The following is a 27881-nucleotide window of genomic DNA, read 5'->3' on the forward strand; positions in this document are numbered from 1 at the left end:
TGCCCCGGCCGCTACGTCCAGCCCCGCCCTCTGGCCCGTTCGGCCGCTCTGGGGGCCCCAGGGCTGGGCCGGGCGCAGCCGCTGGGCGCCCTCACAGGTGGCGGGGCAGCCAGCGCGCCCGACTCGGCGCGCCACCGGGCTTTGCCGGGCAGACACCCCGCGCTCCCTTCCCGCCCCTCCGCCGCGCTCTTGGCAGCCCATCTGCTCTCGCGGCCGCCCGGGTTGCCTGACCGGTGACTGAGTAGGCCGCACCCTGGGCACAGCAAATGGAGGACGCTGGCATTTGAGAGGGGAACGAGGGAGGACGCAGCTCGGCTCCCAGCGTTCTCCCGGGCCCTCCGAAGCGGCCGCGGGCAGTGCGCTGGCGGGTCTCTGCGCCCTGGGGTTCTGGCCGCCCGGGTGCCGGGTGAGGGACCTAGCGCGAGGCCGGCGGGCGCGCACGCTGCGCACTTGCACCTGTTGGAGAGGGCCTCAACCTGCACCGCCCGAGCGGACCTCCCAGATAGACGCCACCCCGGCTGCGGTCACCTCCCGAAGCGGCCTCATTTGGCTTTAGGAAAACAAAACCAAAAAGTGGGTTTATAGTTGCACACGTCGACTCCCCTATGGGACAGCCAGTGAAGACCATATTTTGGTAAGTCTGTGGGCTGCAGCTTGAGACCCTCCCCCCTCCACGGGTCAGGAAGAAGACCTGCCTCCTCCCGACCCCCCACACACGACCTGGACCTTGGCACTGCTGGGGATCTTTAGTCTTTTTTTTTTTCCCCCTAAAGATTTTAATCTCTGCTCCCGGTGTGGGGACCGAACTCACAACCCTAAGATCAAGAGTTGTATGCACCACAGATTGAGGAACCAGGCGCCCCTGGGTCTTTCCTCTGGATGAGACGCTGTTTACATAGAAAAGGAGCCCATTCTCTGGGACCCAAGTCAGGCTTTATCAGAACATGTCAGGCCCGCCAGAGTTGGCAAACGTGTGTGTGTTTGTGTGTATCCTCTTGGTGTCCACTCACTAGCCTGCATCCATTTTGGGTAAATATTTTTATCACTGAATGAAAGAAAGTCAAGTTTATGTTTCATTTCAAAGGAAGTCTTTGAAGCAGTACCTCCTATTTGTTTATTTATTTAGGAGGGGGAAGGGCAGAGGGAGAGAGAGTATCAGGCTGACTCTACAGAGGGCTGAAGACCAGAAATGGTGGGGAAGAGTCTGTAGCTTAAAGGACTGAGCCACTCAGGTATCCTTGAAATAGTACCTCTCTACTTGCCTGCTAGTCAGTCACTCACATTTTGGTTCAGTTTGGTTTGATGTGGAGCTTTCTGCAACCCTCAAAGTAGGAATAAAAGATTAAGTGATGTCCCAATCGGCACATAAACTCTGGTTTCAAATCTTGCCATTGAGCCCTGATTTCCACAGCAGGAGTGCCAGGCTGTGCCTGTCAGTCTGTATTCTGATTCTTGTTGGTCAGCCATCCTAATAGTACCACCTCCTAAACTCACAGTCCATGGGGGAGACAGACTATCAAGTAGAGAATTACAATCCATGATCAAGAGAATCACAAGCTCCTTTAAACACATGTAAAGAGGGTCAGGAGGAATTCTAAGGGCAGCAAGAGGTGCCAGAATGGGACATAGACCTGGCAGAATCAGGTATGGTACTCACCTCCCTCCCAAAACATGACCCCAGAGCTTCTAGAAGGCTCTTCCCTATACCCTGACCTTTACCCGCACACCCGGGGAACCTCCCAGCCCTTGCACACAGCTCAGTCTCTGAGGATGCCAGGCACCTTTCCTTGGCCACGTGGGGCCCCACATGGCCACTGACTCAAGTTTCCAGGCCAGTAGGTGGGGCTCCAGGATGTGGGGCTGCTGGGTCCCAGCCTCCTGAGCTCCATCTGAGGAGCTGGGTTTGGAGCATTTAATAAAAGAACCCCACGTTCCACTCCACATTCTGGGCTGTGTTGGGGTGGGACAGGCTACCATGCCTCAGGGTCAGGACTGCACTGCCCAGAGAGCCAGGGTGCCCCCCTGGGAACCCCACTACCACAACAAAGAGGCCAGAGGCAGCTCCTTTGTGGCTCGTCCCACCTCCAAACTGGCTCAAAGAAGGTTGAGGATCCCTCTGCCCCCACTGAATGGCAGTGGGGATCCTAGTGCCACCCATGGCTGGTGGCTGGGGGATGGGTGCTGTCCACTGTGGGGAGCTTGACTTGGGCCTCAGCCTTAAGGGACAACTATGTGGCCAGGGCCACCAGCCAACCTACATCCTTGGGCATAGCCTCTTTCTCATCCTCCTTGGTCTCCTCAGGGGAGCTTGACTACGAATGCCAGGGTCCCTCAGCTGACACCCACATGCCACAGGGACAGGCTAGCCAGCAGCAACCTCTAGTACCTGAGGGGGAGCTAGACCCTCAGGCTGTTGTGTCCTCTGCATTTTGCTTCCTTTTGTCTTTACAGATGTGGATGAGCCCAATGTGTGTGTCTTCGGGGGCCGGTGTAACCCCATGTGCTGCTGCTTGTTGTGAGGCCAAAGCCTGGGACCGCGGGGGTACTTAATGTCCCTGCTTTTCTTCATGGCACAGGCCATTAGGGAAGCGGGTCTCTCAGCCTCCACTCTGCCAGCTGCTCCAAATTCACAGTGGCTACAAAGCTAAGGCCTCCCAGTAGAGGGCAAGGGGCCCCTTGTGCTGCTGGTGTCATTGTCCACGACTCATCACCACGGCAAGAGAAGCTGGAGACTCCCTGTTACAAAGGCAGAAGTGTGGCACCAAGCAAAGGTGGTATCCCTGTGATCATTTTTCTGGCCAGGCCTGCATCCCAGCCCACTCTCGAGCCACCACAGTGCCCTGTGGCCTTCAGACCAGGGCCCCTGGCTCATGGTGGCGGAGCTGCCCAGCTGAGTATTTTATAGAAGAGTTTCCTACATGCAGAAAATGCACCAAGGCCTCCGTGAGCTTTTGAACACAGAAGAGGTAAAGACAACAGCAGGACCACCAGGAGCTCCCAGCAAGGGGTGGGTACAGAAAAGGAGAATGCCCCTGCTTTAGAGCCTGGTGGGCCCACTCCACTCACTTCAGGTAACTGAGCTCGTCTTCAGGGTATTATAAATGTTCAACAGTTTCTGACTCTCTTAGGTTGGACAACATTAAAGTCTCCTGGGCAGATGCTAGGGACACACATAATAATAATACTACCATTTATTATTCTCTTAATGTGTGCACTCCAAGCTGAATGAATTCTGTGAATTTTCCCCCTTCAGTCCTTACAGCTTTCTAAGAGACATATGCTGTCGTTCTCCCCATTTCACAGCTTAGGAAACTGAGGCTCGGAGAAATGAAGTCACTAACCCCAGGTCTCACTTGGATAGTTAGGATTAAAACAGATGCCTGTTTGTCTCCAGGGTTCGTACCTTCCATCCCTCCTACTACCATCCCCTAAGGCCCTGAGCTGGGGGAGGGAGGGACAGTAGAGAGGAGGCCATGCTGGCGGCCACCCTTGGTCAAGTTCATCCTGCCTCCACACAGGTTGTCTTTCTGGTCTTGGGGACTGTGGCCTGATGGTAGGCAAAGAGGCCTCCAGATATCATGGCAGGGAGGTGGCGGCTCACCCATATTTCTGGTGGCTGAGCTCCCCTGCTGCTTGGGCTAACTGATTCTGCCCCCCACCTTGAGCCCAGATAGTGATTTCCCAGACCCTGGCCCCTCGCCCCTAGCAGGCAGGCAGTCATGAGATTGGGGACTCACCCATAATGTCAGAGATGCCAAATAAAAGTGGGCGGAGAACCTGCCATGGAACCCACTTGTTTGTCCCTTGTGACCAGGAGCATGCCTGGACTCCCCTGCCATGTGTCCCAGAGCTGCCCTGGCTTCTGCACTGGGGGAAGGTGTGGCCCTACGGAGAGGGTAGGCTGGGCATGAGGGGTACAGAACTGCTCCACTTAGGGTGCTCTCTCCTCCCCAGAAGGGATCATGAACCTTTGGGAAAGAGAATCACCCCTGGTCCAGAGTTGCCACTGGGAGGGAAGGAGCTCTTTCTGGGGATTATTACATTCAGTCCTTAAAGTGACACAAAGAAGGTGCTGGATGATCCATTTTACAGAAGAGGAAAGCTGCGGCAGACCCCCTCAGTGGGCATGTCGCCCTATGGTCCACTCTGCTGCACCACCTCCTCACCCCTTACTAGGACAGTGGGGGGGGGGGGGTAAGAGAAAGGGAACCTCAAATCCAGGATTCTGGGGAGAGGCCAAAGTCACCCTGGCTATCACCCTTACATGCACAATGAACTGTGAACTCCTAAAGCCCGAATGAGGTTGATCACCACTCACTGACTGAGTCCAACAGAGCCCCCTCCACAGGCCCAGCAGTGGCACCAGCCCTGTCCTCAGGCAAAAGGCAGTGGAAAGGGAACAGGTACTTTACAAAGCACTACTCCGGAGACAGCTGGCCAGCCCAACCTGGGACAGGAAAGGGCCAGGAGGGTGTCCTGGAGGAGGGTCCTAAAGAAAGAGCAGGAATTAAATTAGTGAGACCAAAGTGATCACCAGTGGGGGTGGGCAGATCATAGGAGCAAGGACCAGGGAAGCTTAAGTCCTTTGAGGCTGCCAAGAAATGGGGATGAGGTGGGCAGAGGCAAGAGGAGAGGGTTGTGAGTGGGCAGGCCAGAAATCACAGACCCTAAAGGCAGGGCTTGTGGGTTTCCAAGCCTGAGGAACCTGGGACAGCCAGACACCTTCCCACAGTTTCCCCACGGACATTGCTGTGAACCGGACCGGGAACATTTCAGTGTAATCGATCCTCAGATCAGCAAGTTCCAGAGGCTGCACACACTGGGGCCAACTTCCCCCACTCCCCACCCCCACTCCCCAGAGCTTGCCTGTTCCTCGCGCTGGCCAGCTCAAGTTCGGGCTTCCAGGTCCTCTGAGATTCCTCCAGACCCTCAGAAGGCTCTGGAGGCCCAGTTTTCCCTCTCCAGTTTCTGGGGGGAACTGGGTAGGAATGGAGAGGAGAGGAATGGGAGTAGAGTCAGAGGCCCCACCTGCAGGAGGAGCCAAAATATCCTGCCTGAAGAACAGGACTTGGGCATGAGCAGGTTCTCAAGAGGCCCCTGCTCAGGCTGATATTTCTAGAAAGGGCCAAAGGGCAGGACTTCAGTCCCAACCTAAGCGCAAGCCAGCACTGCAGCCCTCCACCAGTCCAGCCAGGGCCTGCTCTCAGGGAGCATGGAAGGGAGGACAGAGACAAGTACATGAAGCCACAGACCCCAGCCCTGGAAATGGGGTGTTGGTCAGCCAACTGGACAGCAGACTCTGCTTTCAGTTAATAATTTTTATTTCCTTGTGAAAGATTCTATTCTTTTATTAACAGTGCCATGCTTTGAAAGCAGCCCTTTCCGTAAGAGGGTTGCAGGTTGTGGGGACAGGTATCTTAACTACGCTACCTAATGTCACCAATTTCTGCCTGAGATTAAAAAGACAGAGATGGCTCCTTTCCTCTTTATAGATTGGAGAACTTCCTCTGTCCCCACCCCCCACCAGCTCCCTTTTTCTCCCCTCTTAATCCCTCAAACCCAGAAGCTGGCAAAAGTTAAAGAATCAGTGAGAGAGAAGAGAGATTAGGCTGCCTCAGAAGAATGGGTCCCTACCCCACCTCACAGGCTGGCTAGGGTAAGTAGGGGAGGGAGGCTGGGGTGAGTTTGGGGTGGCGTGATTCCCCTCTGCAGAACCTGTGAGCTTCCTGCATCAGGCTCAAGGACCTGGTGTCCTTATCAGAAGACTGGGCAGGGAGGAAACCTCACCTAGCTGACCACCGCCCCCAATCTGGGGGCCAGCCAAACTGTCTGAACTGGGTGGCCTTACCTCCAAGCCATCATCAGCGACGGTGGTGGGAGCCACCACAGTAGCCACAGCAAAGAAGATCAGATCATTTGCCATTCATTCCTTTTAAATCCTCACAAACCTCGTGAGCATTTAATGAACCCCATTTTACAGACAAGGCCACTGAGGCTCAGAAGAGTTCAGTGACCTCCCAAAGCTACACAGTTTCTAAGTGCCAGTTTCTAAGTGGTCACACGTGGTCTGACCAACTTCAAAACCTCTAGAGGGTGAATGAAGCTGGACCAACACCACTCTTGCCCTATCACACCCACTAACCCCCAAACAAGGCCTCACAGGGCAGCATCTTCTGCGCTCTGAGCCCTATCTGGCCTCTGCTTATTTTATTTTATTTTATTTTATTTTATTTTATTTTATTTTATTTTCTGGGCTCTGCTTATCTTGAGCCTAGTTCTGCCCCAGGTCCTGGCCCACCCTTCCAGAGCTGGGCGGGCGGGGGCCAAAGCAGGCTGGGCTCAAGAAGTTTCTACTGCTCCCCTACCCTCAATGCCCCCAGCCCCACAGTTGTTTAAAACACACAGGACGCCAAGATCTTATCTGTCTTATCCTTGCTCATTGTGCTTGTAACACACTTGGCACATGTCTCCAAAGCAAGGGCTGCTCGGGTGCTTCATGGGGAAGGGCCCAATGGCATAGTCCATGCGGCCTAGCACGTGGGAAGGGGCCTGAGCTCCGCTTGGCTGACTGGGCCCAGCCTGGCCAGCATCAGCGTCACACGCACGTCAGAGTAGCCATGGTCACTTTTGTTAGTTGAGATTACTGCACTTGGCCCGGAAAAAGAGAAAAGGGAAGGGGCCCAACCCAACGGGCCAAAGTGGGTGAGGGAGGGGGCACCACAAATCCTGGGGGCAGAGTTGAGCAGAGATCTGTGGCTAGGGCTGGCAGGATGGCATGCCGGGGTTCTGGAGGTAGCCTCAGCACCCACCTGCCCGGGGGTTCTCGCCCTGCCTCCCCATTGCTTCCTGCTCTGACCCCACCATGCCTGGGGCCCCAGAGAACCCCTTCCCCACCTCCCAAGAACACGGGCTTTGGAGTGAAAGGAACCTGGGTTTGGATCCTGAGACTGGAAGCTAGCTACTTAATCTCTGTGGGTCACAGGTTCCTGGTTTCCCAACTGGCATAACCTTGTGATAAAGGGGCTTATGAAAAAGTGGATAACAATAATGCCTGTGTTTATTAAGTGCCCACTGTGGGCCAGGAGAGTTCCCATATTATCTTCCTCAATCCTCAAAACCATCCTAGGAGGGTTGGTACCATTCTTATTGCCCCCATGTTATAGGCAAGGAGACTGAAGTTGAGGTTAGGTAATTGGCCAGAGCTGGTGAGACAGGTGGGCTAGGCCCCCAGAGTCCATGCTTGCAGCTCTCACGATGTGCCAGTGGCTGCTGTGTGAGGGTGGTCAGAGCCCTCGGCTCCCCCGCTTGCCCACTGTGCAGAGAGGCTGCCAGACTTCCTGTAGCAGCCAGGGATGCTGGCCTCATGCTAGCACACTGCCCAGGCTCCCCCCTCAGGCCCTTCTGACTCTGTGGAAGGCCTTTCCAGATCACCTCCCTGAAAGGCTCTTCCTCCTTCCTCAGGGCTAGGGCTAGGAATCTGATATGGTGTGGGGCCGTCCTCCATTGATACAAGGGAAGGGCAGCAGATCTCAGAAGGAGCCTGTGTTATTGGGGTATGTTTGTTTGTTTGTTTGTTAAGATTTTATTTATTTATTCATGATACACAGAGAGAGGGGCACAGGGGGAGAAGCAGACTCCCCACTGAGCAGGGAGCCTGATTGGAACTTGATTCCCAAGACCCCAGGATCGTGACCTGAGCGAAGGCAGAGGCTTAACCAGCTGAGTCCTCCAGGCGCCCAACAGTACATTTGTTTTTAATCTACTCCTTCCAACTACTTGCCTGGCCTAGGACGGGCCTGGTGTTCCAGTGTAATTGGATCAATCCCGGAAGGGGCTGATTTAAGGGGAGTGGGAGGAAAGGGGTCTTCATTCCCACCCTTCCCATCCCAACTCACAAATCACTTCCTGAGGGAATGGCTCAGGCCAGGCCCTTCCTTGCCCTGTCCCCTTATTGCAGAGCTGGGTGTGGCTTTGATCACCATCTCCCCTCCTATTCAGGACTGGGTGCTTCTTGAGGGCAGAGACAAGTTAGCTTTGCTCATCACTGCCCCTAGGGCCTGGCGCGCAGGCCACCGCGCGTGTAAGGTAAACAACGGCCTGTCTGGACTCACAGAGTCCTGGGGAGGCTGAGAGGCAGCAAGAGGTTGTCAGTCAATCAACCAATTAACCAACTGATGAACCCAGGTCTTAGAGGCGGTCAGTTTCACCTGCTGTGATTTATGTAGCAAATAGGTTTCCCTCAGTTTTCTCGCCATCAAGGAAAAGAGCTTCAGCCCACGGCCATTTTGCCATTTGCTGAGAGAAAAGCCCCTGAGTTTCCAGATCTCAGCGACCTCAGAGTAAAACGTGAAGGGAAAGTATAGCCTGACTTAGTTTTGTGGATAAAACGGAAAGGCACGGTCCCCCACGCCCTGATCCGTGATTGAGCCGCTGGCCTCCGGCCTTGCTCCCCGCCCTCGGAAGTGTGGTGTTCTGTCGCCACCTGGTGGACATAACAGACCATGCAGGCGGAGGCCAAGCTCCCCCGTCTGGGGTAGGACTCGGAATGCGGCTGCCCTCCCGCGGGGGCCGAAAAAGAGGCAGTGGGTTTAGGTGACTTCCTGGCAAGGGGCGGGGCTGAGAAGGAGCGCGGGTGGATGGGGAACTGCTGCTTGAAAGTCAACTGACTGGAGACCGACAATGGCCCCATTGTGTCCGGGGCCTTGACCTTGATTTCCTGCCACTCTCATCTCTGGCGTGGCATCACCCGGGTCTGATTGGCCGGGAGTCCACTCCGTGACAGTGGGCGGGCCCTGGGGCTGGAACCCGAGCGACTGGCTCCCCAGAGGCCAAGACAGGAGAGCCTGGAGCCTGGCGCAGTACCCCTAGGGAAGCCCAGGAAAAGGCGACACCGCCCAGAAGTCCTTTCCTACTCCCTCTGCACCATCAGGTGTGAGGGGCCCAGAGCTGCGGGCTCCCGTGGATAAGCGTGGCGCCGAGTGGGGGTGCAGGGTTAAGGACTGAGAGCTGCCCTCTGAGAGACCCTGCCCGAAATTAGTTATGGGATCTTCGGACTAGGCCTTTAAAACCTCCCACTTTTTTTTTTTTTTTTTTTGCTGTTGTTTAAGTACACACCCACGGGTACCATTCCCATTGTAAAAAATATTACACAATACAATAAGAGGCTTAAGCTTTCCCCCTTTGTCACACTCACCAGCCTCCTCAGGTAACTACTATTGTTAGTTTTGCCAGCGTCCCTCCTGACCTCGTTCAATGTACATGAATCTGTACATGTGAAAATATGTTTATGAGTTTGTGTATGGACTCTCTGGGCCTCCATTTTCTTTTCTTTTCTAAGATTTTATTTATTTATTTGACAGAGAGATCACAGGTAGGCAGAGAGGCAGGCAGAGAGAGGGAGAAGCAGGCTCCCCAGGACCCTGAGACCACAGCCTGAGCAGAAGGCAGAGGCTTTAACCCACTGAGCCACCCAGGTGCCCCATGGGCCTCCATTTTGTAACGTGAAAATAGGAATGAAAATAATAGGAAAGCTACCTGAGGTCACTCATAAGGAGTGTTTAGCTCAGCATCTGGCACAGTGTTGGTGACTATCATCACCGTTACCATCTTTGTTGTCATTATCATCAGGCCTCAGACCCTGTGCTGAGGTCTGGATAGAAGCCCTTTCTCACCCTGAAGCCTGCTCTTCCCCCTCCTCTTCCCTTCTGACAAACTGTGATAAAAATCTGTGTTCCCTAATGCCTGTGTTTTTTCAAAGCTAGAAGGAGCAGCTGGTGTTTTCTGCATGTTCTTCCCTGCCCTTCGCTTCCTTCACCCCCACTCCTCCCCTCGCCTTCCATATTTGACCTAGACGCAACATTCACCCCACAGCAGGGAGAACACGCCATTCTGGACCAGTGGAAGAGACTTCCACCGCCCAAACGGTGCTGCAGAACCCACAGTGACTCTACATGAAAGCTGTCCCCTGGGCAGCAGTAGGGGGGTGGGGGGCTCAAGAGGACGGGCTCTCCATGAAAGGCCACTTTCCTAAGTGCAGGGTCAGCCGGCTGAGCACCCCAGGATATGGCCAAGGGCAAGTCCCTTCACCTCCTGGAACCTCAGCTCACTCACCTGTACAATGGGCTCATAGAGTAGTCATCACATTCAATTGCTGTAAGAGTAACACGGCACCATAAAGGGCCCTGGCACTGAGAAAGCTCAATGGTAGTTGTTATTATGTTGGAAAATAACATGTCATGTTTGTTTAGCATGTTAGTCTTGCCAAGGGAATTGATAAGTTCTTCCTTCTTTTTAAAAGGAGCTAGTCCGGAGAAGGAAGTTTGGTTTTGATTGACAAGTCTCAAGAGAAAGGGAAATTCCTTTACCTCCCCTTCTGTAGGAGCAGTCACTTGTCACTTCCTGGAGCTGTTGCTGGTCCCTGAGATGGCCCACAGAGCTCCTTCCAGCCAGAGAGCACCAGCACGCAGGACACTGAAGGACCTCGCTGCTCCTGGAGATGCTACAGTAAAATGTCAAGCCCATGTGAGTAAGATGAAGCCACATCACCCATCAGGCAGTGACCCTGTGCCAAGCTTGTGCCACACCACACTGCCTAGCTCCTGGTCCCTGTGGTGCAAGGGCTTTATCCAGGAAAAAACTCACTGTACATATGAGCTCATATTTATTCAGTGCTTAGTTGATGCCAACTGTGTCATAAGCACAACGAACAAGTCCAGGACAGAGAAGATCTTGCCCTCGTGTAGCTTGCTTTTTTAATGGTTCCGCACTGTTTTGTTTTTTCCAGGTGTAATTTACATGCATTAAAATCACTTTTTTTTTTTTTAAGCACAAAGTCTATGAGTTTTGACAAACAGAGTCACATAACCATCATCATTGCAATCAAAATACGGAATATGTTCACTTCCTGAATTTTCTCTTGCTCTTTAGTGACCAGCCACCCCCCCACCCCCGCTCCCATCCCCAGCAACTGGCACTCACTGTTCCCATCGCTGTCCTTACAGTTTTAACTTCTACAAAATGGAATCTTTCAGTAGGTAGCCTTTTGAATCTGGCTTCTCTACTTACCATGATGGACTTTGTTGTTGTTCTTTCGCGCTGTTTAAAAAGATTTTATTTATTTATTTGTAGAGAGAAAGAGAGAGAGCACAAGCAGGGGGAGCAGCAGGCAGAGGGAGAAGCAGGCTCCCCACTGAGCAAGGAGCTCCATTTGGGACTCGATCCCCGGACCCTGGGATCATGACCTGAGCCAACGGCAGGCACTTAATGACTCAGCCACCCAGGTGCCCCCTTACCATGATGTTTTGAGGTTCACCCAGATTGCTGTACCTGTCCGCAGTTCTTGCCTTTTTTTTTCTTTCAACTTCTTATTACTAAAATGTTCAAATATAAAATTTAAATAATACAGTGGATACCTATAAACCAATTACCTACATTCAGCATTTGTTTCCATTTTGCTGTCTTTTAAAATGATGTATATACACAAGCATATATTTGCTGCACCATTGGAAGCACATGGTAGACCTTGACACTGCCCCTCTAATGCTTCACATGGATTACCCAAGAGTGAGGACAACTGAGAAGCATGTCCCACTGAGAAAGGCGACTACAATTCTCAAGTGCCATCTACTACCCACGCATTTGCAAATGTTCCCTATTTCAAAAAAAAAAAAAAAAAAAAAAAAAACACCTCTTTTTAAACTTTTTACCCACCTGTCAGAGTTTTGTTTCTAAGTTTTTACAAGTTTGAAATAATTACAGATTCACAGGAAGATGCAAACAAATCAGAGTAACCAGCTTCCTGCGATGGTGATGTCTTACAGAGAGCTGTAGGAAAATATCTGAACCAGGACACTGACCTTGGCACATTACTGCTAATTACGTGGCAGGCCTTATCTCCATTCACCATTTTATAACCTGCACTCATTTGTGTGCATGGATGTGTGTATAGTTCTGTGCACTGAAATCCCGTGTATGGATCTGTGTATCCACAGCCACAGCCAAGGAAGGTCACTGTGCCCTCATCATGGAAGGACTCTCATTGCCACCTCTTTGTATGGACACCCACTCTCTCTTCATGCCTCCCTGACTCCTGGTGACCAGTAAGCTGTTCTCCGACACTACAGTCTTTTCATTTTGAGAATACAACCTTTGGAGATGGAATTTTTGTCATGAAGCATAATGCCCTTGAGGTCCATCTAGGTTGTCACGTGTATTCTCAGTAGTCTATGTCCTTTAGTGGCCAAGGAGTGTCCTTACCCAGATGGACCACAGGCTAGCCGTCACCAGCTGAAGAACATATAAACTATTTTCGCTTTTTGGTGATGGCACATAAAGTTGCAAACATTGATGTACAGGTTTGGATGTGAACCTAAGGTTCACTTTACTTAGGTAAATACCCAGGGGTGGGATTGCTGGGCTGCACAGTTAAATTTAAGTCTATATTTTTGTGACTCCACCCAACCCTTCTGCGCGCTGGTGGCCCAGCAGGTGGTGGGAGAGCTGCCTTCCCTCTGCAAAGTGCCAGTCCTCCCACTCTCTGCCTGCCTCTCTGCCTACTTATGATCTCTCTGTCAAATAAATAAATAAAATCTTTAAAAAAAATAAATAAATTAGAACAAATATAAGGAGCCCATAGTCTAGTGGAAGAGACAAATAATAATTTTTAAAAAGGGAACAAAATTTAAATAACTATGGTTGTAGGGATAGATTTTTTTTCAACAAAGGATGCTGGAGTAACCGAATATCCAAAAGGAAAACAAGGGATCTCAATCCCTACTTCACAACATACTTGAAATAGATCAAAGAATTAAGTATTTAATAAAGAAAAACTATAAAACTTCTAGAAGAAAGCATAGAAGAAAATCTACATGACCTTGGGATAGGCAGAGTTTTCTTAGATCACAGGTAGAAATAATCATAAAAAGGGGTGGAGACAGCATTAAGAATATGAAAATGTTAAGTCACAGAATAGAATAAAGTTCTGCAATACATGTTTTTTTAAGTTTTTTTTTTAAGATTATTTATTTATTTATTTGCCAGAGAGAGAGAGAGAGGGAGAGAGAGAGTGCGAGCAAGAGAGCACAGGCAGACAGAGTGGCAGCAGAGGCAGAGGAAGAAGCAGGCTCCCTGCCGAGCAAGGAGCCCGATGTGGGACTCAATCCCAGGACGCTTGGATCATGACATGAGCCGAAGGCAGCTGCTTAATCAACTGAGCCACCCAGGCGTCCCTGCAATATATATTTTTGACAATAATTTGCATCTACAATATACAGAGAAATATATAACTCAATAAGAAGGCAAACATCCAAATTAAAATATGGCAAAAGATTTTTAGCAAATAGTGTTTTTTTTTTAAGATTTTATTTATTTGAGAGAATGAGAGAGAAAGAGCATGAGCTGGGGGAGGGTCAGAGGGAGAAGCAGACTTCCTGCCCGACTTGATTCTAGGACTCAATCCTGGGACTCCAGGATCATGACCTGAGCCTAAGGCAGTCACTTAATCAACTGAGCCATCCTGGCGCCCTAGCAGATAGTTTAAAAGAAGATACACAAATATTCATAAGCACAGGAAAAATTGTTTAATAGTACTAGCCATTGGGGAAATGTAAATTAAAACCACAAGATGATACCATACACCCATTAGAAGGGCTAAAATTGAAAAGACTGGTAACAAGTGTTGACAAGGAGGTGGACCAGCTAGAATTCTCATGCATTGCTGCTAGGAGTGTGAAATGGAAAAGCACTTTGGAAAAAAGTTTGGCAGTCTCCTATAAAATTATACATACACTTACCATCTGCCTAGCGATCTCCATTATAGTTATTTACCTGAAAGAAATAAAAATGGATGTCCACACACAAGACTTGTACATGAATTGTCAAAGCAGCTTTATTTATAATAGCCTAAAACTGGAAATAGCCCAGGTATCCATCAACAGGCAAATAGATACATTGTGGAAAATTCCTACAATTGCTTGGTACTCAGTAATAAAGAAACAAATATGGGTAAGCTAAGCACCACAACACAAAGAAACCTCCAAAACGTTAGGCTGAGTGAAGAAGCCAGATAGAACACATACCATATGATTACATTTAAATAAAGTTCTAGAACAAGCAAAAGGAAGCCATGGGAACAGGAAGTAGGGCAGTGGTTGGCTGGGGCTGGCTGTGGACTGGTAGGGGGGGTGGATACTGACTGGAAAGAGGGATCAGGAAAATTGAATATGTTTTGGAAATACTCTGTATCTTGAGTTGAGTGGTGGCTATATGGGTATTTCTCAAAACTCATCTAACTGTATACCTTTTATTTATGCAATTATACCTCTGTAAGGCTGATTTTTTTGTTGTTTTATTTTTTTAAAGCTTTTATTTACTTATTTGAGAGAGAGAGAGCATAAGTGGCCAGAGGGAGAGAGAGAGAAGCAGAGTGGCCAGAGGGAGAGAGAGAGAAGCAGACTCCCCACTGAGCAGGAAGCCTGATGCAGGACTCGATTCCAGGACCCTGGGATCATGACCTGAGCCGAAGGCCGACTTAATCGACTGAGCCATCCAGGTGCCCCAATAAGGCTGATTTTGAATGAGAAATACCTATAGCTTGTGATAAGTGCCCCCAAAGGAAGAAAACATGGTATTATAAGAGAGAAAAATGGAGAAGTAAGCCTAATTCTGATGGTTTGGGCAAGGAAGGACTCTTGAAGAGGTGATAACTAGAGCAGAGATCGGAATGTCAAGATGGAGCCAGCCATGGAAAGATCCAGGGGAGGGCATTCGAGGAAAAGGTCACTGCAGGAACAAAGAGCCAGAAGCAGGAAGGAGTTTGGTGCCCTCGGCAACAGTCCAAAGGCCAGTGTGATTGGGTGAAGTGGGTGGGGCAGGGAGTGGTAGGAGACAGAGTGGAGAGGTGGGCAGGAGCCAGATCTTGAAGGACCTTATCAGCCCTGATAAAGGTTTGGAATTTAAAATGAATAAAATGCACAGCCCTGTATGGATCTAGTAGGGCAGAAACACAGAAGCAAATAAAGGCAAAATAGGATCATAGGTATAGATTTATTTGGGGAGCGTATGGAGATAAAGGAGGGATTACTCAGCACTACTGGGAAGGCTTCCTGGAGGAGGTGACATTTCAGTTGAGATTGAAGGAAGAGTAGCAGAGGAGAGGGGCTATTCCGGTGGAGGGTGCTGTGTCTACAGAAGCCTAAAGATGTGCAGCCCCATGGAACGTTCAAAGACTTGAGCATAATGTCAGTTTAGTTGGAGTTTTTCCTGTAGGAGTGGAAATGGCAGGAGATCTGAGGCTGTAGGGACAGGGTTTTGAATCCTGCAGAGGAGGGAAAAACCCTAAAGAATTTTATGTAAGGGAATATTATGGCCAAATTTATGTTTCATGTTTTTTTAAGATTTTATTATTTTAAAAAAATATTTTATTATTTATTTGTCAAGGGGAGAGAGCGAGTACAAGAAGGGGGAGCAGCAGGCAGAGCGGGTAGCAGGTTCATGGCTGAGCAAGTGGCCCCATGTGGAACTTGATCCCAGCACCCTGGGATCATGACCTGAGATGATGGCAGAGACTTAACTGATGAGCCCCGCAGGCGTCCCTAAATTAACATTTCAGATCAAGCCTTCCAGAACGGTCAGGTGATGAGTAAGACCACTGGTTCTGGAGTGAGATCATAGGGAAGGCCTGAGCAGGAGCAGGCAGGGCAGGGGGAAGAGCCAAACTCTGTTAAGAGGTGATTGGGCCTGTCCTGAAGCTGGGGGGCCACCTGGCTTCTGGCGTGGAGGACTGGCTCCCCTGGGGAATGATGAGTTAAATAGAACAGATGACAAGAAACAGGTTGAGGAAGAGATTCATGCTTGGAGGCCCCAGGGGACCATGGATGCTAACTTTAATGTGCACCTGCTCCCTCACTGGGCTTGTTACTTGAAGATCCCTAGGCCCTGGTCCCAGGGAGTCAGAAGCAACAGGTTTACTCCGGAGCCCGAGAAACTGCATATGGACAGAGTACGGACGGGCACTTCCACTATGGCGCTGGTTGACGCCATACCTACAGGGCTGCCATCTGGGCCGTCCAGGGGCCTGGAGCAGGAGGTCGGGCAGGTGAGTTCTCGTCTGGAATGTGGCCAAAGCACTCCAGCAATTCAGGCAAAGGTGGCGTCCAAAATAAGGCTCGGGGTAGAGTGGGAGCAAAGGTATCTTGTGTCTCCACTGCGGCAGCTAAAGAATTGCAAGAGGGTGGCCCTGGTCATTACATGAAACTCACGATGACGTGTCCAGGGAGCCACAGAAACTAGGATTGGGGCCAAGGCTGAAGCACAGGTCTGCATATGCACCCTCTCCTGGGTGTAGATGGGGGGGGGTGCATGGTGGGGATTCAGGAAGGCGGTGGGGAGCTCTATGTAAGTTCTGTGAAGAGAAAGCAGCTTCTCCTCTGTGCACCACCTGACCCTCACTACAGCACTGCGGGCTTGGTCCCATTATTTCCATTTTACGGATGAGGGAAATGAGGCCTCTAGATGTTTAGTAAATTGTTCTGGGTCCCCAAGCCAGGATGCAGAGGAACCCGGGCTGGAACACTGACCTCTGGACCTTTCCAATCCTAGCATTGCCCTGTCCCCACAAGTGGGAGAGGTCACTTTCTCTCTTCATCTTAAATGATCTTCCAAGCAAGGGAGCGGGGCACAGTACCAGTCTTCTCCGCCTCGTCCTGTTCAGAAAGTATGTATGTCCTGGGGTACCTGGGTGGCTCATGCTTATGGTCATTGTCCTGGGGTCCTGGGATGGAGCCCAAGCCTGGGGTTGGGCTTCTGGCTTGGCAGGGAATCTGCTTCTCCCACTACCCTCCCCCCCCTACTCATGGTCTTGCTCAGTCTCTGGCTTGCTCGCTGTCTCTCATAATAAAATTTTTGAAAGAAAGAATCTAGGTCCTTACTTCCTGTGCTTTCCAGAGAAAAGTCTCCCAGGGCCTCATAGCACAAACGGAGTTGTCAGGTCCCAGCCGGGAGCCCTTGCCTGATCTGCGGATCTCACAGCCCTGCCACCTGTCTCCAGCAGCAGAAGGAGGGGGTTGAGGCGGCAAATCTGTCTCCAGTGCCACAGCGTAGTCCTGTTTGGCTGTGATGCCATCATACTCAACGGCATATGGCTGCAAAGCTACTATGTTGAGAGCGGACAGGAATGGGATTTTCCGTGTGCCAGATTTCACTCCCTCTCTGAAACAATTCTTGTAGTAAACAGAGGTTTTCTGATCTTAAGATCTGAAGGATGGGAATTCCTTTACACTTCGTAAGTAAAACTATTATCTTGCAGAGTTTCATTCTATTGATGGTGCAAATGTTTTTTAAAGGTGGAAGCTCTTCTGGGTTCCCTCCCTTCCCCCAAAAGCTAGGACTGGAGGAGACGTGGCCACCAACTCTGTTCCCGCCCCAGGCCGCCCCAGGGAGGAGACCTCCGTATGCCCCATGGCTGTCACCTCTTGGCAAATGGGATGGGGAAGAGGAAAGACTTGCTGAGTGTGGGAGGCTGAGGGGTAGAGGGGGCGAAGGAGAGCCAGGAAGCGAGTAGAATGTGACTTTTAGGAGAATTATTTTGAACCACGTCTTGTGTGCTGACAGCATAATAATCATTATTAGGACCTCAGTTGTAACACGAAGCCCGCCCTGAAGTTAAATTTTCCCTTTCAGATAAGCGTGGCCTGTCAACCCACCATAGGATGGTTCTATGCAACCTCCTCCACGCTGGGGCCTGGGGGGTGGTGGAATGTTCCAGCTGCTTCCTCAGACTTCCATTAAGGACTTTGCTTTTTTTAGTAAACAAGCCACCGGTTTTCTACCTTAGCCATATCAAGTCAACCTGAGACAGACTGTGCAAGGACCACAGCTGTTTTTGCAGCTTGCTCCCTACACTGAGTTTTGGAGCTGCTATCTGGAGTCTTACCTCCCCAGGGATGCTCCTGGCCACACTGTGACCTCTAATAGAAGGGCAGACCCAGGGCCTGAATTATGCCCAGACAGATTATTTTTTGCTTCCACGGTGTTTTAAAAATCAGTTTTGACATCAAAATCCTGTTTGCAGGGCGCCTGGGTGGCTCAGTGGGTTAAGCTGCTGCCTTCGGCTCGGGTCATGATCTCGGGGTCCTGGGATCGAGTCCCGCATCGGGCTCTCTGCTCAGCAGGGAGCCTGCTTCCCTCTCTCTCTCTCTGCCTGCCTCTCCATCTACTTGTGATTTCTCTCTGTCAAATAAATAAATAAAATCTTAAAAAAAAAAAAAATCCTGTTTGCAGGCTCCTCTTGGAAACTCGGAAAACCTAGTTGCCATGGGCCACATTTCCCTGTGACACATGGCGGGAGCTGAATAATGTGGCTCCCTTTGCACAGAGCTTGGTCTCTGGTTTAACAAACAGTCCCCACTACTCTCTATCACCCTCCATCCACACCTTAAGAGAGAGTAGTAATTTAGAGGCAGATAAGGAGATACAAATTTCAGTCTATTGTACCACTTATTTTCTGTGGCCCCTTGAACAGGTGTCTGCATCTCTCAGAAGACTCCTTTTAATCCTTATGAAGAGGAGAATGGCATTCACTGAGACTTTGCCAGGTTTGTTTATTGCTGTATATTTCCTGTCAATAATAGAGCTGGAAGATGTATACAAGTGGACACACTATTGCAAATGTAAGCTTCATATAAACAAGGATTTTCCTTTTTTCTTTTTTTTTAAGGATTTTATTTAATTGACAGCTAGAGACACCATCAGAGAGGGAACACAAACAGGGGGAGTGGGAGAGGGAGAACCAGGTTTCCTGCCAAGCAGGGAGCCCGATACGGGGCTCGATCCCAGGACCCTGCAATCATGACCTGAGCTGAAGGCAGACACTTAGTGACTGACCCACCCAGGCACCTATAAGCAAGGATTTTCTAAATCCATTTTTTTTTTAATTTCTACACCCTCAAAGTTTAGGATAGTCCCTGGCACATGGTAGGCACGTAGCAAGTGTATTGAATGAATACGTGGATTTAATTTTGTCCTTAGTTCTTATGCCTCATATGTCGTGTGCTTCATTATTATTATCGACCCATTTTTAAAAATATAAATGCAAATGGACATAATGTTTGAGTATTTCAGGGCTATTCTTCAACATTATTGATGGGAATTTTATGGCCATACTCCCCTGCGTCACTGCCTTAGAGAAAAATGTGGTTTTCTCCAGGACTGGGGTCCTAAGATCATTATCCAAATACCAGGCCACTTGAGGAATCAATGCTTCAAAAAGTCACAATTAAAAGCGCACGCATTTATGTGATGCTTTGAGAGCTCAAGGTGCTGTACAAACATTTAAAGCATTAAGTGCTCCCTGAAGCACTTTCCTCAGAAATAACACTTCCAGAAAGGAGAGTGTATTTAGGTAAAAACCAATGGCTGGTTTTATGCCACGATCTCAAGAAAGCTCAACCTCTGAGTGCTGAAATTTGCTCCCCGTTGGATGCAACTTTCCTGGAAATACAGGTGAAGATAGGCTGACTCCCAAACTAATTCAATATTAGCCTGTTGGACTGTTGTTTCACTTGTGCCAAAGGCTTATGGTTTGGGTTTTGGTGGCATGTAGGGGTCAGCTGTGTTTTTTGTTTGTTTAGCATCCACTTCCTAGTTATGGTAATTAAACTTCAGGTTTCCTAGGAAAACCTGAAATGTTCCTTGCACACTTCCAACTGTAGGATTTGGTGGTGCCTAACCTCACCCCCAGCTCTCCTCTGCAGGTGGGTCACGGTGTCACATCTCTTGGCTCCAGCCCCCCATTCTGAAAAAAGTCAAGTTACCCAAAGCCAGTGTAAACACTAAACCTGGAACTTTTCTTAAGACTGTTGGGAAAGTGGGGCACCTGGGTGGCTCAGTGGGTTAAAGCCTCTGCCTTCAGCTCAGGTCATGATCTCAGGGTCTTGGGATCGAGCCCCACATCAGGCTCTCTGCTCAGCAGGGAATCTGCTTCCTCCTCTCTCTCTGCCTGCCTCTCTGCCTACTTGTCATCTCTGTCTGTCAAATAAATAAATAAAATCTTTAAAAAAAAAAAAAAGAATGTTGGGAAAGAGAATGCCTTTTGTTTGCTGGGACTTTTTACTGTGAGAATGTAATTGTGAAACTCAGAGGCGCTACTTGAGAATGCAGAGAAAAGAGAGCTGAGCCAGAGAAAGCAGGAGAGGAGATTCCTGGTGACAGTGTTTGAGTGACTGGATCCAGCAATGCCTGAAACTTACCTTGGAATTTTTGGTTTCATGAGCCAATAAAATCTCTTTCCTTCTTTCTTATACCAATTTGAATAACATTCTAGTCAATTACATTGAAGATGTTCCTGCCTAGTAAAGTAGAATCTGAAAATGTAGATCAGGAAAAGAGGCACAAAACTGTGAGGCTCATTGCTCAGATGAAAACCAAAATCTTGAACCATGGCCAGAGGCAAACTGATGAGTTTGCCTCTTCTTCCTGACCTGGACCTCAAATTCCATTAGACTCTGGCAGAGCAGTGAACTAAGAAAGAGAAGAAGAAGCATAAGTGTTTGTTTCATTTCTTTAATACCCTGGCACAAAATAAGAATCTGGTCATTCTCTGCTGAAGTCACTGCTGGTGTTGGCCACATTCACTGGCTTTGTTTTCACATGTGTTCATTTGTCTGCTTCCATAAGTAGAAGACACTGAAATAAGCCAGAGGCCAGGTCTTAGTGGACTTCTCCTGTGCTTTAAAACTCTCTGGACTTGAGGCTCCTGGGTGGCTCAGTTGGTTAAACATCTGCCTTTGGCTCAGGTCATGATCCCAGGGTCCTGGGATCAAGCCATGCATTAGGCTCCCTGCTCAGTGGGGAGTCTGTTTCTCCCTCTCCCTCTGTCTGCTGCTCCCCTTGCTTGCATGCTCTCTCTCTCTGTGTCAAAGAAATAAAATCTTTAAAAAATAAAATAAAATAAAACTTTTTGGACTTTACCTAGAAGAGTTCCACTAGTGTTTGCCAATGATCCAGGGAGCTCCATAAAGATGTTCAACTTGCACAGCATCTAGAGGAGGCTGTTTAATACAGTTACTGGGTGCTTCTGTGTGCCAGGCTCCAATTCCACACAGCTCTGAGGAAGTGGTAGCCGGCTTTCTCTTTTTGAGGAAGGCTTATTTCCAGTCCTTTATCAGCCCTTCTTGAACCTTTGGGGCTACAACTTTGCCATGAACCCCCCTTCCCTTCTGACCAGACTGAACTCTGCTGCCCAATGATTCTTAACAAAAGATTGCCTCCTATATGGAGAAAGGGGAACCCTCCTACACTGTTGGTGGGAATGCAAGCTGGTGCAGCCACTCTGGAAAACAGCATGGAGGTTCCTCAAAAAGTTGAAAATTGAGCTACCCTATGACCCATCAATCGCACTACTGGGTATTAACCCAAAGTTACAAACATAGTGATTTGAAGGGGCACATACACCCGAGTGCTTACAGCAGCTACATCCACAATAGCCAAACTATGGAAAGAACCTAGATGTCCATCAACAGATGAATAGATAAAGAAGATGTGGTACACACACACACACACACACACACACACACAGGAATACTATGCAGCCATCAAAAAGCATGAACTCTTGCCATTTGCAATGATGTGGATGGAACTAGAGGGTATTATGCTAAGTGAAATAGGTCAATCAGAGAAAGACAATTATCATATGATCTCTCTGATATGAGGAATTTTAGAGACAGAGCAGGGGGTCATGGGTGGCAGAGTGGGAAAAAATGAAACAAGATGAAACCAGGGAGGGAGACAAACCATTAAAGACTCTTAATCTCAGGAAACAAACTGAGGGTTGCTGGGGGGTGGTGAGGTAGGGATAGGGTGGCTGGTTGATGGACATTGGGGAGGGTATGTGCTATGGTGAGTGCTATGAAGTGTGTAAGCCTGATGATTCACAGACCTGTACCCCTGGGGCAAATAATACATTATATGTTAATTTAAAAAAAAAAAAAAAGACTGCCTCCCTTTCCCATTTCCCATTTCCCATTTCCAGGAGTTTCACTGCTTCACTGTAGGTTTCATATTGAATCTATATTCTTCTTAGCCTTTTTTTTTAAAGGTTTTGTTTATTTATGGCAGAGATAGTGAGAGAGGGAACACAAGCATGGGGGAGCTGGAGAGGGAGAAGCAGTCTCCCCCCTGAGCAGGGAACCCGATTTGGGAGTCGATCCCAGGACGCTGGGATCATGACCCAAGCTGATAGCAGATGCCTAATGACTAAGCCACCCAGGTTCCTCTCTTCTTACCATTTAATAAAACAAATGCTGAGACTAAAAGTTCACAGTTTAGAGCATTTACGGGGTGCTAGCACTATGCTCTCACATGCATTATCTCAGTTAATCCTCAAAATGATGCTCTAGATATTAATGCTAACCCTATTTTTTTTTTTAGATGAGGAAATTAAAGCACAGAGAGGTCAAGTAACTTGCTCAAGTCCCATGGCCAATAAATGATGGAGTCTAAATGCAGCCCAGTCATTCCAGTTCTAGACCCCATGCTCCTACCAGAAGATTCTGCTATTTTCAGAGCTCTTCTACAACCTGTAATGTCTCTTAGTTTGTTCCTCACAGCTCTTCAATTCCCGCAGCCCACTCAGGCAGGTCTTACAGTTATGCCTACTGTTCTCTGATTTTATTGTCTTTGCTTATTTGGTTTTTTCCTTTTTTGTTGTTGTTGTTGTTTTGTTTTTTAAAGATTTTATTTATTTATTTTGACAGAGAAAGAGAGATCACAAGTAGGCAGAGAGGGAGGGAGAAGCAGGCTCTTGCTGAGCAGAGAGCCCGATGTGGGGCTTGATCCCAGGACCCTGAGATCATGACCTGAGCTGAAAGCAGAGACTGAACCCACTGAGCCACCCAGGCGCCCCATCTTTGCTTATTTGCTTAGTCATTCGTTCATTTACTCACTCAGCACATATATACTGAGAATGCTCTCTTTTCTCCTACTTCTCCAAATCCTGCCTTTCCAGGCTCCACTCCACACCCTTCCTTTCATGCATCCCACCTTAGCCTGTGCAGCTGGTGGGGCCTCCCTTTCATGAATGCCGGGAATACAAAAGAGCGTGACAACATAGTTGAGCCTTCCTTTTCACAGGGGCCTTACCAGGTCTCCTGCTCCTTGACTTTCCCACCAGGAGGCAGTTGCCTGGAGGAGTTGTTAAAGGAGCACCTCTCCTTTCGCGGCCATCACAGCTTTGAGTGCACATTAGCCATCCAAGAAACATTCTTTCATTGGATTGTTGTTGAGTGAACAAATGGGATCCAGTGAAAATACAATGGTTTTTATTTTTATTTTTTTAAATATTTTATTTATTTATTTGAAAGGGGGAGAGGGAGAGAGCACAGGAGAGGGAGAAGCAGACTCCCTGCTGATCAGGGAGCCCAACATGGGGCTCCATCCCAGGAGTCTGAGGTCATGACCAGAGCTGAAGCCAGCCACCTAACCGACTGAGCCACCCAGGCACCTCTAAGAATATAACGGTTTTTATTTTATTTTTTTTAAAAGATTTTTTATTTATTATTTATTTGACAGAGAGAGAGAAATCACAAGTAGGCGGAGAGTCAGGCAGAGAGAGAGAGAAGCAGGCTCCCGCTGAGCAAAGAGCCCGATGCGGGGCTCGATCCCAGGAAACTGAGATCATGACCTGAGCCGAAGGCAGTGGCTTAATCCACTGAGCCACCCAGGCGCCCTGAATATAACGGTTTTTAAAACGGCCTTGTGAAGGGGTTCCCGGCTGGCTCAGAGGGCAGAGCGTGTGACGCTTAATCTCAGGTTTGTAAGTTTATGCCCCATGTTGGGCATAGAGCCTACTTAAAAAAAAAAAAATCTGAGATAAAATGGCCATGTGAAAAATCCTGAATTTGGATTTTTCCTTTCATTGAGACTTCCTGTAAAGTTTAAAAGGTAGGTGTTTAAAAAAAAAAAAAAAAAGTAAAAGAGGTAGGTGTTATTATCCCCATTTTGTAGGTAAGATTGAGGCTCAGAGAAAGTGGGTAAGTTGACCACGTTTGTGAAATGGATGAATCCCAGGCTCCCCAACCCCTGTACTGTGCTGCCCCTGCAGTCCTAGCTGGTTCTCCCGATGTCACGTATGTGGAAAATCCATTGCAGCTTCTGTGGCTAATGAAGTTTTACAGAAAATATGCTTTGTCAGGGCCTTCTACACAGACATTTTTCTTTATTTCCAGGAATGGAAGGCAACTCGCTGCTGTTGTGTGAAGAAGCCTGGTGAAACTCCAGCAACTTCTACCACTGTCCGGCTGCTGAGTTCTGGGCCTTGAGGTCAAATTCTAGAAAAGAACCACATGGGATGTATAACCTGGCCATGTCTCTTGGGTTCTTGGCTGCTGCCAGCAACATTTTCTGGGTTTGTAACTCACATGAGAACCCTCCTTTACTATGGATGCGGAGATGGATGTAAAGGTGGGAAATGTTCTGTTTTTCTTTTTCTTTTTTTTTTTTTTTTTAAGATTTTATTTACTTATTTGACAGAGAGAGATATCACAAGTAGGCGGAGAGGCAGGCAGGGGCGGGGGCAGGCTCCCCGCTGAGCAGAGAGCCCGATGTGGGGCTCAATCCCAGGACCCTGGGATCATGCCCTGGCCAAAGGCAGAGGCTTTAACCCACTGAGCCACCCAGGCACCCCTGTTTTTCTTTTGATAGTTAAGCCCTCTCAATTCCTACCCACTCAGTAAAAGGGGAGTGGCCAGGGACCTTACTGAAAATGTGTCTCATCATCTCTTCTTCCCCAGCACAGCCTCCATTTGTCCCAACTTGCCTGAGAAGCTTTCCTCCCTTTAAAGACGCTTATCCCTGCCTTATATCCCCTTCCTCACCTTGCCCTGCCCTCATTAGAACCTCAGTGGCATATGCTTGCTCCCAAAGGCCTGGAAAATTTTCTAGCCAAAAAGTCTTGCTGTCAGAGTATACCTAGGAACAGATGAGCTCTGCATCAGTTACTCTGTACTAGTTTCTGTAAAGGGTGGATCTTACCCCTGATGGTCCAAATGTGGTTTTGGGGTGTTGTGTGAGTGACCTTCATTCCTCAGAGGCTAATAGGCCTCTGTCCCTAAACCCCTGGTGTTTCTCCTTTCTCTCCAACCCCTTCTCTGTCTTGGTTCTCAGCATGTTTCCCCTCCACCATTTCCCTCAAACCTCATTCCGGCTCAATTCCGCACCCCCCCCCCCATATGGAGTTCCCCTCTTCAGATCTGCCATATAACCCAGTTCTCCCTGCCCTGCCCTGCTCCCAGCATCTTCCTGCCCACTCATCTCTGCCCTTTGGGACCCTGGGGTCATGTTTTCAGTCTCTTCTGTTAGTAGAGCTAATACTTTGTCTGAAGCCATGATTCTTCTCTACCTTTCACAACGGTCTTTTTTTTCCCCCTTTAAATATTTTATTTATTTATTTGAGAGCGAGAGCGAGGGAGAGCAGAAGCAAAGAGAGCAGCAGAGGGAGAGGGAGAAGCAGACTCCCTGCTGAGCAGGGAGCCCGACTTGGGTTTCCACCATCCCCGGACCCTGGGATCATGACCCAAACAGAAGGCATTTGATCAACTGACTGATCCACCCAGGCACCCCTCACAACTGTCTTTTTTCCCATTTATATGCATTTCTTTTAAAAATAAATGTATAAAAGAAAAAGTATCACTTTAAGCTATTAAGTAAATAGTAAACAGTACAGGTGGTACTTTGATATGAGACATACTATTCATCAACTCCTGATCTTCAAAGACAACGTCTCAGTCAGCTGGGCATTGCCAGTTAGCTGGGCAACGCCAAAAGGTGCTCACTAGAAACTGATTGTAAAATAACTTTTTTATCTTTTAGGTCTAATTGGCTTTAATAAATGATTCCTAAATCAGGCAGCATCCCATCTACCTAGTAGAGGGGATTTGTACAAAATGGAAGAGATTTTTTTCATAGGAGTGAGGTTGGAGCAAGGAAGTTATTAGCAAAAGAAGAGAAAGGATATTCCGTTAGGGGTAGAGTAGCAGGATTCCTGTAATGCAGATTACCCCACCTTCCTTTGAGGGATGGAGAGTGCCACGTGACAGATTGCCTCACTGGTGCTTATCAGGAAATTCCTGACCACATTTCTGGCAAAGGTTGAAACTGCAATTACGTTGTGTTATTAAGCCTGACTTTGGGGCGCCTGGGTGGCTCAGTCGTTAAGCGTCTGCCTTCAGCTCACGGCATGATCCCAGCCAGCATCTTGGGATCAAGCCCCATATCAGGCTCCCTGCTCAGCACGGAGCCTACTTCTCCATCTTCACCTCCCTTGTGCTGTGTTCCCTCTCTCTCTCTATCATAAATAACTTTTTAAAAGTCTTTTTTTTAGGGGCGCCTGGGTGGCTCAGTTGGTTGGACGACTGCCTTCAGCTCAGGTCATGATCCTGGAGTCCCGGGATCGAGTTCCGCATCAGGCTCCCAGCTCCATGGGGAGTCTGCTTCTCCCTCTGACCTTCTCCTCCTGACCTTCTCCTCGTTCACGCTCTCTCTCACTGTCTATCAAATAAATAAGTAAAATCTTTTAAAAAATCTTTTTTAAAAAGATTTTACTTATTTATTTGATAGAGAGCACAAGTAGGCGGGGGGGTGGGGGGGTGGGGAGCAGGCTCCCTGCTGGGCAGAGAGCTCCATGCGGGGCTTGATTCTAGAACCTTGAGATCATGACCTGAGCCAAAGGCAGAGGCTTAACCCACTGAGCCACCCAGGCGCCCCTTTAAAAATCTTAAAAAAGAAAAAAAGCCTGGGTTTGGTGACTTGGACAAAGTGACACCTTTTGGGGTCCATGGTTTTTCTCTTTGACAGGTCTAAAATCCTATAGTTTGAGAGGGAAGGACACTATATATGAAACCTCCACAGCAGCGCAGGGAATAAGAGAGTAAAACTAAAATGAAATTCAATCAGCAAGAAGCCAAGGGAGGAGATAAAAAGTGGTTCTCAAACTGAAACCTCCATGGGATGTTAAAGTCTCACTTTGAAGCTGATGGTCTACATCAGTCACAGAGGTGTATGCCTATGGCTGTAGCAAGCAAGGGGAGTACATTAGAGAAAAATCAATTTCTAAAATGAGTAACAAAAAAAAATCTTTGCAAGTAGGACTTGCAGGTTTTTCCTCGACTTTGCTCTGGGAGTGTTTCAGTCATTTCTCTCCCTGTTGGAACAGAAGAAGACCTTTAGGACAGGAAGTCTTGGGCCTGCGCCTGAAAGAACAAGGTCTTATTACATTCTCTAGCAAAAGCTGCACTACTTGCTGTGACATTTATGAGGAAAAGTTGCCAGAGAGCAATCCAGTTAGCCATAGCCCCACTCCTCTCAGGTCCTGCTCACGAATCCCGGACTATGCGGGTGTAGACCAAGAAGACACCAAGAGGAGAGGCCTACAGTGAACCCAGCCTGAGCGGGCTACAACGGGGGCAGCCAGGCACCTGTCGTAGCGGAGATGGGTAATCATCTGGAGTCTTCCTGACTGATCCAACCTGAAACGAGTGCCTGTTGGGAGCCTCAGGTCCACCCCAGCTCAGAGGAAGGAGCAGGAAAGCCCGGATCCCGCCTCGGGTTCTCACCAAGCCAAGCGACCCGGAGCGCTCCCGGAGGCGCCCAGAGGCCGGCCGGCTGGGGGTGGGGCTCGTGCTGTGACGCCGCCCCCCGCCTCGCCCCGCCCCGCGCGCGTTGCCGGGGTGATCAGGTGACTCGGAGCTCTAGGCGCTCCCGGCAGCCGTGACGTCAGGCTCGCCGCTGCTCCTCTCTCGCTCGGTGGCAGGTGCGGAGCATCTGGTGCGGTCTCATCTGGTCGGGTCAGGTCTCTACCAAACCAGTGCCCTACGGATTCGAGAAGAGGAGAG

General features: G+C 49.0%; 1 long non-coding RNA gene across 2 annotated transcripts; it reads left to right on the forward strand.

Moving 5' to 3' along the window:
* LOC131832134 (uncharacterized) lies at positions 1 to 27881 on the forward strand. Of its 2 annotated transcripts, XR_009353930.1 has the most exons (6): positions 1 to 634; positions 2452 to 3071; positions 5564 to 5656; positions 10379 to 10521; positions 24219 to 24453; positions 27356 to 27881. It is a non-coding gene; the product is annotated as an uncharacterized LOC131832134 (long non-coding RNA). The 2 variants fall into 2 exon arrangements; XR_009353931.1 differs by lacking the exons at positions 5564 to 5656; positions 10379 to 10521 and having other exon boundaries at positions 10 to 634.

Source organism: Mustela lutreola, chromosome 5, assembly GCF_030435805.1.
Source record: "Mustela lutreola isolate mMusLut2 chromosome 5, mMusLut2.pri, whole genome shotgun sequence".
Classification (NCBI taxonomy): Eukaryota; Metazoa; Chordata; class Mammalia; order Carnivora; family Mustelidae; genus Mustela; species Mustela lutreola.